The following is a 13,728-nucleotide window of genomic DNA, read 5'->3' on the forward strand; positions in this document are numbered from 1 at the left end:
GTGAGTTTTAAGCCACCGGGTCCAGGACGCGAACCGCGGTCGACTACGTGGGGTGGGAGTCCCATAGTCATTACGCTAACTGCTGGTTCCCCCCAGGCAACAACTTTTAACAGAAAGTTATTTTTCCTGGGGTCGGCGGGTGGCATGCTGGTTAAGAGCGCTGGACTCCCACATGGCTGACTGCAATTTGAGTCCTTGACCTGGCAGCTTGCTTTCTCACTTTCTCTCTCTCTCTCCCTTCTGTCTCTCTCTGGTCAAATTAAAATAAATAAATAAATAAACAAAGTTAAACAAAATAATTCTTAAAAAAAAAAAAAGAAAGAAAAAAAAGAAAGCTACTTTTCCTGACTCTGCCTCTTTTAGAGTCAAAAGTCTGATGACTGGCAAAACATCAGAACCAACAGTCCTACATAGGTGCCTCCACATCACCTGTTATCAAAGAAGATACAGGACTGGTGAGGAGTATTCTCATACTTAAGATTACTGCTAAAATCCAAGACCATAAGATACATGTAATATCCAGTTACATGTTTACCCCCCCAAATACATAACAACTCTTAAGTTGTTTAAATTGTTCAGTTGGTAACTTTCTGCTTGCCTTTTACTGGGACCAGAAATTGTTGCCTAATTATGACAGTCATCAAGGAAATAAATAGTGGTATCAAAGGGTGACAATATCAGTGCCATGGACTTTCTGAGATAATAAGAACCACCACACAGCGTGACTCCATTACTTCTGGTCTTCACTCATAGAGAGGTGCCATTCCAACTGGAGGAAGATTCCATAAATGAATTTCTATTTCAGTTCTTGGTTAATCTTCTCTATGAATGATGAAACAAATATTGGGTCATCGAAAAAGTCATCATGCATTTTTGCATAGAAAAATATGTCATGACTTCTCTGATGACCTAATATTTTTGCATAAGAGGTTAAATTTTATTGCTGATCTTGACTGTGTGTCATACTGCGGGCAAAAATTAAATACAAATGCCTATTTGGAAGGTAATCAAAGTCCAGTTGTGCTTCATAGACAGAGTATGTTGAGTTTTAAATTAAAGCAATGTATTCTGTGCATTAAATTCTTACTTTACAAATGTATTTTAATTCTTTAATGATGCTTAATGTTCAACAAGAGCCTTTCTTACCATTTGCATACCATTAGACTTTGTAAAGTTAATTTGGCAACAACAAAACCTTGGAACATTGTACAGTACAAGTATGTGCAATCTCACAATAATCACCTCAGTTCACCAGAAAATAAGCAAATTCCCCCCAGAATTTCTCAAGGGAATAGTTTCCCCATAATACTCTGAAGACAGATTCTACTGTGGGTGTGTAGGTGGGTGGGATTAGGTTGAGTAAATATGCATGCACACGCATGTAAAGTTTATGAGCACATCCAAGAAATCTGTGCAAGGATCCTATAGCAGTTCTTTAACATCTGATACCATGTACCTGTAAGTTAAATAGCTGACAATGGGCAATTCTCTGACATTGTTTTTTTATTGGAGAAAAGTAAGATTTTATGACAATTATGAGATATAGTTAAGATATGAATCCCCTTTTTAATTGTAGAGCTCATAGTGCAACTCATGCAGTCCAATGTTTATTTCTTTCTTTTAATTTATTTTATACATTCAGCCTCTGTATGTCACTTAGCTTGTAAAGTGAATTTATGCAATATGAATACACCTCACAACAGTCCATTGAGAATACTATACACGTTATGATCAACAGACAACAATCCATTTATGTGTCCCATAAATGTCTTGCCTCTCTAATTTTCTCCTTAATTTCTTTCCTCATACTCTCACCCTTCTCCCACCTTCGTCCCTCACTGTCTCTAGTATTCATAAACATTTACCATGCTTCTATATCCTTTAGTCTTTCAATTTCCTCCAGAGAGTGTGGAGAGTCAGTATATATTAAGTGGAGTCATACAGTGTCACTCTTTAATAGTTTGGCTTGCTTCATTCAGCAGTAATCTTTCGTATTTGTCAAGTTTCTATCAAATGCCAAGATCTTGTTTTTTTTTTTTTATGGCTTAGTAGTATTCCATAGAGTACATGTGTCACACTTTTTCAATTCATTCATCCATTCATAGACATTTGGGTTGTTTCCATGTCTTAGCAATCGTGAATAATGCCACAATAAACATAGATGTGCAAGAAATTTTCTAACTGAGCATTCTCCTATCCTTTGGATAGACACCCAGGAGTGGAATTGCTGGGTTATATGGTAGTTCTATTTGTAGAGTTTTGAGAAATCTCCATATTGTTCTCCACAGTGGCTAGACCAATTTACATTCCCATAAAGAGTGAAAGAGAGTCCTCCTTTCACCACAACCCCACCAGCACTTACCTTTTTTTTTTTTTTTTTTTTTAATTTTTACCTTTTTTTGCTTGGGGTTGGGGTTTTCCCATATGATGAGGAATGTTGAGCATTTTTTCATATGCTTCATGGCTGTTCATATGTCTTCCTCAAAGAGTTGCTTGTCCAGCTCATTTTATCATCTTTTCATTGGGTTGATTTTTTTTTTTTTTTTTTTTTTGTGGGGGGGGGAAGGCGTTGTGTTTTCTGTTTTGAGTAAGCTGCTTGACTTCCTAGTTATCAGACCCTTATCTGAGGCATAGTTAACCAAAATATTCTTCCCTTTTGAGGGTTCTTGGTTCAAACTAATTACTGTGTCTTTTGCTGTGCAGAAATTTCTTAACCTGATATTATCCAATTTATCTATTTTGGGGATTATTGCCTATGCTTTGGGAGTATTATTTAAGAAGTCTTTGCCTATCCCAATGTCTCCCAGAGTTTCCCGAGTGTTTTCCACCAGTAGTTTTATAATTTGAGGTCTTAGGTTTAGAATTTTGATCCACACTGAGTTGATTTTTCTTAAAGATGAGAGATAGGGGTCCAGGTTCATCATCTTTCTGCAGGTGAGGTGACACCCAGTTTGTCCAGCACCATTTGCTGAAGAAATTTTCTTTTTCCCACTGGATTGACTGGCATCCTTTGTCAAAAATCAGTTGGATGTATGTTTTGGAGTTTATTTCTGGTGTCTCTATTCTGTTCTACTAGTCCACATGTCTGTTATTGTGAGAAACCATGCTGTTTTGATTATCACAGCTTTGTAATAAATTTTGGAGTCAGGGAGTAAGATGCCTTCTACTCTACTCTTCTTGTGCAGGATTGCTTTGGCAATACGGGATCTTTTATGATTCCAAACAAATTCTATAATTGTCTTTTCTAAACTTGTGAAAAATGTCTCTGGTAACTTGATTGGGATTACATTAAATATATAGGTTAATTTGGGTAGAAGTATTTATTTTGATTATATTAATTCTGCCAATGCAGAAACATGGGATGTCTTTCCACATTTTTGTGTCAGTTTCAATTTTTTTTTTTGATTTTCATAGTTTTCCTTGTAGAGTTCTTTGACTTCTTTGTCTAGATTTATTCCTAGGTATCTTATACTTTTTGTGGCTATGATAAATGGGATTACTTTCTTCAATTCTACCTTGGTCTGCTTTTTGTTCACATATAGAAATGCTATAGATTTTTGTATCCTATAACTTTACTGTATTCATTTATTACTTTCAGGACTTTTTCCATGGATACTCTTGGGTCTTCTATATAATTTTGTCACATGCAAATAGAGATAATTTCACCTCTTCTTTTCCTATTTGAATGCCTTTTATTTTATTCTCTTTTCTGATTGCATTGTCGAGGACTTCCAGATTAAAAAGGAGGGGATAAAGTGGGCAGCCTTGTCTTATACCAGCTTTTAGTGGAAACGCTTTCAGCTCTTCCCCATTTGGTATGATTTTAGCTATTGGTTTTTCATAAATAGCTTTTATTGTGTTGAGAAATGACACTTCTATGTGAATTTTGCTGAGAGTCTTAATCATGAAAGGATGTTATATTTTATCAAATGTTTTTTGGGCATCTATTGATATGATCATATCAATATGCATCTATTGATATGATCATTATCTCTCTTTCGGTTTTTATGATATATTACATTTATAGTTTTGTATATGTTGAACCATTACATCACTAGATAAAGCCTACCTGGTTATGATGTATAATCTTTTTATATGTTGTTGGATATGATTTTTGAAAATTTTTGTGTCTATATTGATCAAAGATATTGGTCTATAGTTTTCCTTCCTTGTCATGTCCTTGTTTGTTTTAGGTATGAGGGTGATGGAGGCTTCATAGAATGAATTTGGGAAGGTTCCTTCTTTTTGGATCTTTAAAAATAACTTGAGTAGAATGGAGGTTAACTCTTCTTTAAAAGTTTTATAGAATTCAGAAGTGATGCCATGAGGACCTGGGCTTTTGTTTGTTGAAAGGTTAGATTTTATTGATTCAGTCTCAATGCTTGTCATGGGTCTTTTGTTTATCTTTTCAAAGAGCCAGCTTTTGCTTTCATTTATTTTCTGTACAGTTCATTTATTTTCTGTTTTATTTATTTCTGCTCAAGTCTTTATTATTTCTTTTCTCCTAGCATATTTTGGATTTTTTTTGTTGTTGTAGTTTTTCCAGTTTTCTGAGGCATGATGTTAGGATGTCCGTTTGTCATCTTCCCGCCTTATGTACACTAGTTGTTAAGAACTTTCCTCTCATGACTTCTTTTGCTGCGTCCCATTGATTATGGAAACTTGTGTACCCATTATCATTGGTCTCCCAGAATCTTTTCATTTTAGTCTTAAATTATTTAATAGATGTGAAGTCATTTATGAGTAGATAATTTAGTTTCCATATGATTGTGTATTTTAGTTTATTTTTTCTGAAACTAATATCAAGTTTAGTTCTATCATGGTCCAAGAAGATGGATATAGTTTCTATGCCTTTGAATCTGTAAAGGCTTGTTTTATGTCCTACCACATGATCAAAATTTGAAAAGGTTCCATATGAGGATGAGAAAAATGTATATTTTATGGTTTGGAGGTGTAAGATTCTATAGATGTCTGTCAAGTCCATTTGATTTATGGTATTGTTTAGACCCTGTATCTCTTTACTTATTTTGTGTCTAGGTTATCAGTCCAAAGGAAACAATGGGGTATTGAGATCTCCAACAATTAGTGTGTCTATCTCTCTTTTTAAATCTAGCTATATTTCCTTCCTGTGTTTGGGTGCTCCTGAGTTGGGTGCATACATATTTTTAGGTGTTATAGCTTCTTGATGAATTAGTCCCTTTACTACGATATAATGCTCTTTATCTTTTCTTACAGATTTTGTCTTAAAGCTTATTTTGTCTGAAATCAGTATCACTACTCCAGTTCTTTTTTGATTTTCATTTGCTTGGAATACCTTTCTTTCTCCAGACCTTCTCTTTTAATCTACTTATGTCATTATTTATAAAGTGTGTTTCTTGTAGGCAACTGACAGAGGTTTTTATATTTTTATCCATTCAGCCGATCTGTCTTCTGATTGGAGAATTTTTAAATTTATTTATTTTTAAAATTTTTTAATATACATTCAATCACATCATTTAGCTTACAAAGTGAACGTTTCAAATTCTGGAGGGACTTCCTCATCTCCTGGAGTTCAACATCTTTTTTCTCTTGCATCTCATAGAGTTTTGTTGCCATAAATATTCTGAATTCTTTTTCTGAAATTTTGATAATTTCCTTTAATTTTTCCATACTTGGAGATGAATTACTGTATCTCCTTGTTAGAGATCTATTACTTGGTTCTCTCATCCTTGAGGCTGTTCTCCAGTTTTTAGTCATTTGGGAATGTATTAACTTTTGGCTAATATGTTGGAGGTTTCTATAACTGTGAGCTTCTGTGTTTCCCCTTATGGTGAGGTACTTCTGTGCCGATTTCTGTCTTCTACTGTGTTTTGCAACATGGTATCCACAGGAGAAGTTTTGAGTTCAGATTTAGGAAGACAAGTTTCTTTCTTTTTGCAGAAGGTTCAGTGAGGGAGAAGGGGGTGAAGATTTCTCTGAACCTCATAGTATTCAGATGTTTGACTGCTAGACACCTGGACCTGTCTAGAGAGTGAGTGAGAGCTGAGTAGCAAAATGAGAAAGTAAGGTTTTAAAAAAAATAAATAAAAGAAAGAGAGACAAAGTAAAGAAAAACACAACAAAAATAAAAAGAGAAAGAAAAGAAGAAAAAATTAAAACCATAGAGCATGCTTACACACCATGTGAATTGGGCAGGTGCACCTCAAATGAAGATGACTTTTGAGAAGGCCTGTGATTTCCCTGTTCTGTATGAGGGAAGGAGAAGAAAATTAGCAAGAAAAAGGCCTGGGAAGAAAGAGAAAAAAAAAAAATAAATAAAGAGATAAAAAAAAAAATAGGAAAGAAGAGAAAAGGGATTCCCCTATCTAGCTAGCTTTTTGGGTCTAGAAGCGAAAAGGGTACAGGCTGGGGGCTTCTCAGCTGTGATGCCAGGCCTTGAAGTGGTCAGAGTTCACCTCAGATGGAAATGACTTTTGAGAAGGCCTGTGATTTCCCTGTTCTATCCATAAGGCTTATTTAATAATAGCAAGGATAAAATTAAGCCAACTTTGTGTTTGGTCACTTGTAATTGGCAGCATGGAGTGTAAGGAAATGGTTCTGGACTTGTAACCAGAAACACTGAGCTTGAGTCATTGATCTGCCCTCATCTGACATTATGATGCCTGTGAGTCACTAACTCTCTAAGCCTTAGTTTCTTCACCTGTAAAACAGACCTAATACCAGCTTCACCTATCTCATATGGCTCCTTAAGGAATAATTATGATCTGGCTGGAGTCTATGTCTCCTTGAAGTTACATCAGTTTTTCTTCGTGTATTTTTAAGTTTTGTTTCTAGGTGAATAAATATCTTATCAATGAAATGACTCATTTATCATTCTGAAATTGCCATTTTTTTTTTTACTAGTAAGTAGACTTTGCTCTTAAATTTATCTTGTCTTGTATTAACATGGCCAGTCCAGGTTTTTTATTGGTGTTATCATAGGCTTTTTTTTCTGTCCTTTTGTTTTTAACATATTTGTGCTTTTATATTTGCAATACATTCATTATAGGTGGCATGTAGTTGGGTATTGCTTTTATATCATATCTGACAATATTTACCTTAAATTTGGCTATTTAGAATATTTACACTTAGTGTAATTATTGATATAGTTAGATTTAAATCTATAATATTTCTATTTGTCTTTTTGTTTTGGCCTATTTGTTCCCCTCATTATTCTTTTTTTTTTTTCCTTTGAGAGTTTTCTGGTATATGGCATGTGCACTCACCAGAAAAACAGAGAGAGACAGAGAGACAGAAAGCAAGAAATCACCGGCCAGGGGGATGGCCACGCTGCAATCGCTCCTCCTCCATTCTCCTCTCAGGATCTTGGGCACGCACGCACACGCACCCAGTGTGAGTTTAAGCCACCAGGTCCAGGACTCAAACTCGATCCAGGGTCGACTACATGGGAGTCCAGTGACATAGCCATTATGCCACCTGCTGCCCCCTCCCTTGTTATTCTTTTTCTGTCTTCTTTGGATTAAAAAGTCAGTTTTTATAATTCCATTTTATTTATTTTCTTGGTTCATTAGCTTTATGTTTTGTTCGGTGGTTTCTTTAAGATTAATAGCATACACCGTTATCATAGTTTATTTTCAAAGAATATAGTACACTTCACGTATAGTATAAAAATCTTACAACAGTGTACTTCTATTTTTCCCTTTTCAATCTGTGTGATATTTTTGTTATACATTTTAGTTCTATGTATGTTGTAAACCCATAGTACATTATGGTTTTTAACTATCAATTCTTTTTCATGAGATTTAAATAAGAAAAATTTTATCTTTTTTCTTTGTAGTTTCTGAGTCTTGATTCTACTATGTAGATTTATATTTTATCTGGTATCATTTCTTTCTGCCTGAAGGATTTGCATTAACATTTCTTGTAATGCAAATCAGTTTCTGAGTCTTGATTCTACTATGTAGATTTATATTTTATCTGGTATCATTTCTTTCTGCCTGAAGGATTTGCATTAACATTTCTTGTAATGCGAGTCTGCTGATGATTAATTCTTACATATATATATATATATATAGATTGCTTTTTAAATGAAATCTGCAGCTGTAAGCCTTCTCTTTAGTTGCCCTTACATAACATGTCTTTTCTCTGGCTGCTTTTAAGATTTTCTTTTTATCACTGGTTTTGAGCAATTTGATTATACTGTGCCTTGGTATAGTTTTCTTCATATTTCTGTGGTTTATTTTAGTAAGACTCTTAGCTCTATGGGCATATAGTTTCTGTCAGTTTGGAAATTATACAGCTATGATTTATTCAAATATTTCTTCTGTCCTCTCTCCCTCCCCACTTTAGTGTTTCCAGCTGCCTGTATATTAGGCTGATTGATAGTCTTCTATAACTTGCTAATGCTCTGTTAATAGTTTTATTCCATTTTCTCTCTCTGTTTCATCTATCAATATGCCTTCAAATGACTAATTTTTCTTTTCTTGCAATATCTAATATGCTGTCAATCTAGTTCAGTGTGTTTTTTACCTAACACATTGTAATTTCATATTTTATCTCAAGTTTAATTTGGGTCTTTTTATATTGTTATGAGTCTACTTAAGTTTTTGGACATATACAGATTAAATATAGCTATAATACAATTATAATAATTGTTTCATCTCACTTATGTGCATTAATCTAATATTATTGTCAACTATGAGTCAATTTTGATTGATTGAATTTTTTATGAGTCATGTTTTTCTGCTACTTCATGTTCCTGCTTTTTTTATATCAGCTTTATTGAGATGTAATTTGCATATTATAAAACTCACACTTTTACAGTGTACAATTCAGTGGCTTTTAGTATATTGAGAGAGTTGCACAATCCTTGCCACTATCTAATTTTGAAATATTTTATCACCTCACCTTGAAATGAAACTTCACACCTCTTAGCAGTCACTCAACATACTTTCCTTCTTCTGTCTGGCCCTGACAATGGATAGTCTATTTTCTTTTCCTTTTTTTTTTTCTTCTTTTTTTGAGAGGGTTTTTCTACAGGGCCCATGCACTCGTCAGAAAGACAGAGAGAGACAGAGAGAAAGAAAGTGAGACACCACCCCCTGACCCGGGGGGGATGGCCATGCTGCAATACCTTCTCCTCCATTCTCCCCTCAGCATCCTGGGCACACATGCATATGTTTCTGGCATGAGTTTAAGCCACTAGGTCTAGGACTCGAACTGCGGTCAACTACACGAGAGTCCAGTGACATAGCCATTACGCCAACTGCTTTTCCCAAGATAATCTATTTTCTGTCTCCATGGATTTGCCCTTTCTGGACATATCATATAAAAGGAATCATAAATTTGTGGTCTTTCATGATGTGCTTATTTAACTTAGCATGATGTTTTCAAAATATACCCAAATTGTAGCATATATCAATACCTCATCCTTTTTTAATTTTGCTTTTTAGATTTAATTTAATTTTCACTTCTTTTATACATTCAATTACATATTTCTCTTAGCTTGTAAAGTGAATTTTCCAGTATCAATACATTTCTCACCATTCCAGTTTGGGATTCTATACACATTATCATCAACAGATAACAACCCATTTCTTTGTCCCATAACTGTCCTGCATCTCTATTGTTCTCTTTAACGTATTTCCTTAGACTCTCCTCCTTCTCCCACTCTCTTCTCACACTGTATCTGGCATCTATACGAATTGTCTATGTTTCTATATCCTCTAGCATACATATATATATATATATATATATACACATATATGAAGATATATGAATATATACATATGAATATATATCTGAAAAGTATTGTACTTTTGCATCAAAGTATATTTACTGAACATAGAATTATAGTTTGATTTTTTTCTTTAAGTACTTTAACTATTAAATTCCAAGGGTTACTTACTTGGATTGCTTTTTAAATGAAATCTGCAGCTGTAAGCCTTCTCTTTAGTTGCCCTTACATAACATGTCTTTTCTCTGGCTGCTTTTAAGATTTTCTTTTTATCACTGGTTTTGAGCAATTTGATTATACTGTGCCTTGGTATAGTTTTCTTCATATTTCTGTGGTTTATTTTAGTAAGACTCTTAGCTCTATGGGCATATAGTTTCTGTCAGTTTGGAAATTATACAGCTATGATTTATTCAAATATTTCTTCTGTCCTCTCTCCCTCCCCACTTTAGTGTTTCCAGCTGCCTGTATATTAGGCTGATTGATAGTCTTCTATAACTTGCTAATGCTCTGTTAATAGTTTTATTCCATTTTCTCTCTCTGTTTCATCTATCAATATGCCTTCAAATGACTAATTTTTCTTTTCTTGCAATATCTAATATGCTGTCAATCTAGTTCAGTGTGTTTTTTACCTAACACATTGTAATTTCATATTTTATCTCAAGTTTAATTTGGGTCTTTTTATATTGTTATGAGTCTACTTAAGTTTTTGGACATATACAGATTAAATATAGCTATAATACAATTATAATAATTGTTTCATCTCACTTATGTGCATTAATCTAATATTATTGTCAACTATGAGTCAATTTTGATTGATTGAATTTTTTATGAGTCATGTTTTTCTGCTACTTCATGTTCCTGCTTTTTTTATATCAGCTTTATTGAGATGTAATTTGCATATTATAAAACTCACACTTTTACAGTGTACAATTCAGTGGCTTTTAGTATATTGAGAGAGTTGCACAATCCTTGCCACTATCTAATTTTGAAATATTTTATCACCTCACCTTGAAATGAAACTTCACACCTCTTAGCAGTCACTCAACATACTTTCCTTCTTCTGTCTGGCCCTGACAATGGATAGTCTATTTTCTTTTCCTTTTTTTTTTTCTTCTTTTTTTGAGAGGGTTTTTCTACAGGGCCCATGCACTCGTCAGAAAGACAGAGAGAGACAGAGAGAAAGAAAGTGAGACACCACCCCCTGACCCGGGGGGGATGGCCATGCTGCAATACCTTCTCCTCCATTCTCCCCTCAGCATCCTGGGCACACATGCATATGTTTCTGGCATGAGTTTAAGCCACTAGGTCTAGGACTCGAACTGCGGTCAACTACACGAGAGTCCAGTGACATAGCCATTACGCCAACTGCTTTTCCCAAGATAATCTATTTTCTGTCTCCATGGATTTGCCCTTTCTGGACATATCATATAAAAGGAATCATAAATTTGTGGTCTTTCATGATGTGCTTATTTAACTTAGCATGATGTTTTCAAAATATACCCAAATTGTAGCATATATCAATACCTCATCCTTTTTTAATTTTGCTTTTTAGATTTAATTTAATTTTCACTTCTTTTATACATTCAATTACATATTTCTCTTAGCTTGTAAAGTGAATTTTCCAGTATCAATACATTTCTCACCATTCCAGTTTGGGATTCTATACACATTATCATCAACAGATAACAACCCATTTCTTTGTCCCATAACTGTCCTGCATCTCTATTGTTCTCTTTAACGTATTTCCTTAGACTCTCCTCCTTCTCCCACTCTCTTCTCACACTGTATCTGGCATCTATACGAATTGTCTATGTTTCTATATCCTCTAGTCACTCAGTTTGAGCCATTAAATGTGGACAGTCAGTATATATTAAGTGGAGACATACGATGTCTCTCCTTTATAGCCTGGTTTACTTCATTTAGCAGTAAATCTTCCATATCATCCACTTACTGTCAAAAGTATGTCCCCACTTAATATATACTGAGTGTCTGCACTTCATGACTGAAAATGATTGACCTAAGGCTGTACAAACACAAGAGATGGGGGCTAATGCCAGATGTGATGTGTGTGGAGAAGTGGGGTCTACAGAAGGACATTTGGAGGAGGGATATGGAGGCAGAGCATTGACGGGATGGAGAGGTGTGGTGTTATTGATTGAAGATATTTTGATCAACTGGACTGGGGAGAAATGTTCACATATTGAAATGTTCCCTTTGTAAGCTAAATAATGTGATTGAATGTATATAAAATGTTTTTAATTAAAAATAAAAAGGAAGAAAGGATGATGCATTAAAAAATATGTCAGCATCTTGTTTTCTTTTTTATGACTGAGTAATATTCCATAGAGTATATGTGCCACACTTTTTCAATACATTCTTCTGTTCGTGGACATTTGAGTTGGTTCCATATCTTAGCAATTGTGAATGATGCTGCAATAAACATAGATATGCTAGCACTTTTCCAACTAAGCATTCTTCTATCCTTTGGGTAGATACCAAGGAGTGGGATTACTAGATCATGTGGTAGTTTTATTTGTAGATCTTTGAGGATTCTTTGTATTGTTTTCCACAGTGGTTTGACCAATTTATATTCCTACCAGCAGTGTAGGAGAATTCCTCTTTCACCACATCCCCTCCAGCACTTGTAATTTTTTTTTTTTTAATCTTAATCATTCTAACTGGGGTGAGGTGGTATCTCATTGTGATTTTGAGCTGCATCTTTCTTATGATAAGGGATGTTGAGCCTTTTTTCACATGCCTTTTGGCTATTTGTATGTCTTCCTCAGAGAAGGAAGCTCATTTCAGCTCATTCTCCCATCTTTTAATTGAGTTGATTATCTTTTTGGGTGAAAGCAGGTTGAACTCCCTTTGTATTCTGTTTTTCAGTCCCTTATCTGAAGAATAGTTTACAAAAAAAGATTTTCCCATTTGAGTACTGTCCAAGATTTGAAAGAAGAAATGGACTTCTTCCTATTCTATTAGTGAGCAATATTATATTTTGTGGATAAAGTACATTTTGCTTATCCACACATCGGTTGACATGTATTACAGTTGTTCATATCTGAAATATTTTAATGGGTGTCAAACATTGTAAATGTTAGCTTTTTGGGTATTAGATATTTTAATTCCTATAAATATTCTTTTTTTTTTTTTTTTGGAGAGGTTTTCGCTATAGGGCGCGTGCGCTTGCCAGACAGAGACAGACAGAGAGACAGAAAGTGAGAAATCACCCCCCAGGGGGGATGGCCATGCCGCAATCCCTTCTCCTCCATTCTCCTCTTGGGATCTTGGGCACGCATGCACATGCGCCCGGCGTGAGTTTTAAGCCACCGGGTCCGGGACGCGAACCGCGGTTGACAACATGGAAGTCCAGCGACATAGCCATTACACTAACTGCTGGTCCCAATTCCTATAAACATTCTTAGACTGTATTCTGGGATGCATTTAAGTTATTTACTAATAGATCTTTCTAAATTTTGCTTTTAATATTTGTTAGGAAGAATTAAAGAGATATTCAATTTAGGGCTAATTTTTCCCACTTTCAAGGTGAAACACTTATGTCCCATGAATCTTGATGTTTTCCAGTCTCTGGGTAGTGGGACGGACACTATTCCCAGCTCTATGAGTGCTAAGTAGTAACGCCCAATTCTTTCAGGTGGTTCTGGTACAAGGAACTATCTTCACATGCAAGCCTGGGTTTGCTCAGCTGAATACCCAAGTAGGACCCTCTTAAATCCCCAAAGTTCTCTTTTGTTGTAGCTCTCCCCTTTTTAGAATTCGTCCTCTCAGTCTCTCAGTTCTGTCTCCTCAAGTCAGGAAGGCTGTCAGGTTCCTCCTGGGCTTTCTTCCCTGTACTAGGTCTGCAAATTCTCTCAAAAATGCATAATCTTTGCCACTGTAAGGTTTACCTCTTTGTTTTCCATCTTTTAGGCATTATTTTTTATTGCCTAATGTGTGCAATGGCTTTAATATTGTTTTCTATGTTTTGTGGGTTCTTTGGTTGTTTCAGCAGG

General features: G+C 35.0%; 1 protein-coding gene across 1 annotated transcript in view; it reads left to right on the forward strand.

The window, feature by feature from the left end:
• DSCAM (DS cell adhesion molecule) overlaps nucleotides 1-13,728 on the forward strand; it is a 327,084-nt gene that overhangs the window by 243,579 nt on the left and 69,777 nt on the right. The gene's annotated exons all lie outside the window — the stretch shown is intronic.

This window comes from Tupaia chinensis, unplaced genomic scaffold, assembly GCF_000334495.1.
Source record: "Tupaia chinensis unplaced genomic scaffold, TupChi_1.0 Scaffold000492_1, whole genome shotgun sequence".
Taxonomy (NCBI): Eukaryota; Metazoa; Chordata; class Mammalia; order Scandentia; family Tupaiidae; genus Tupaia; species Tupaia belangeri.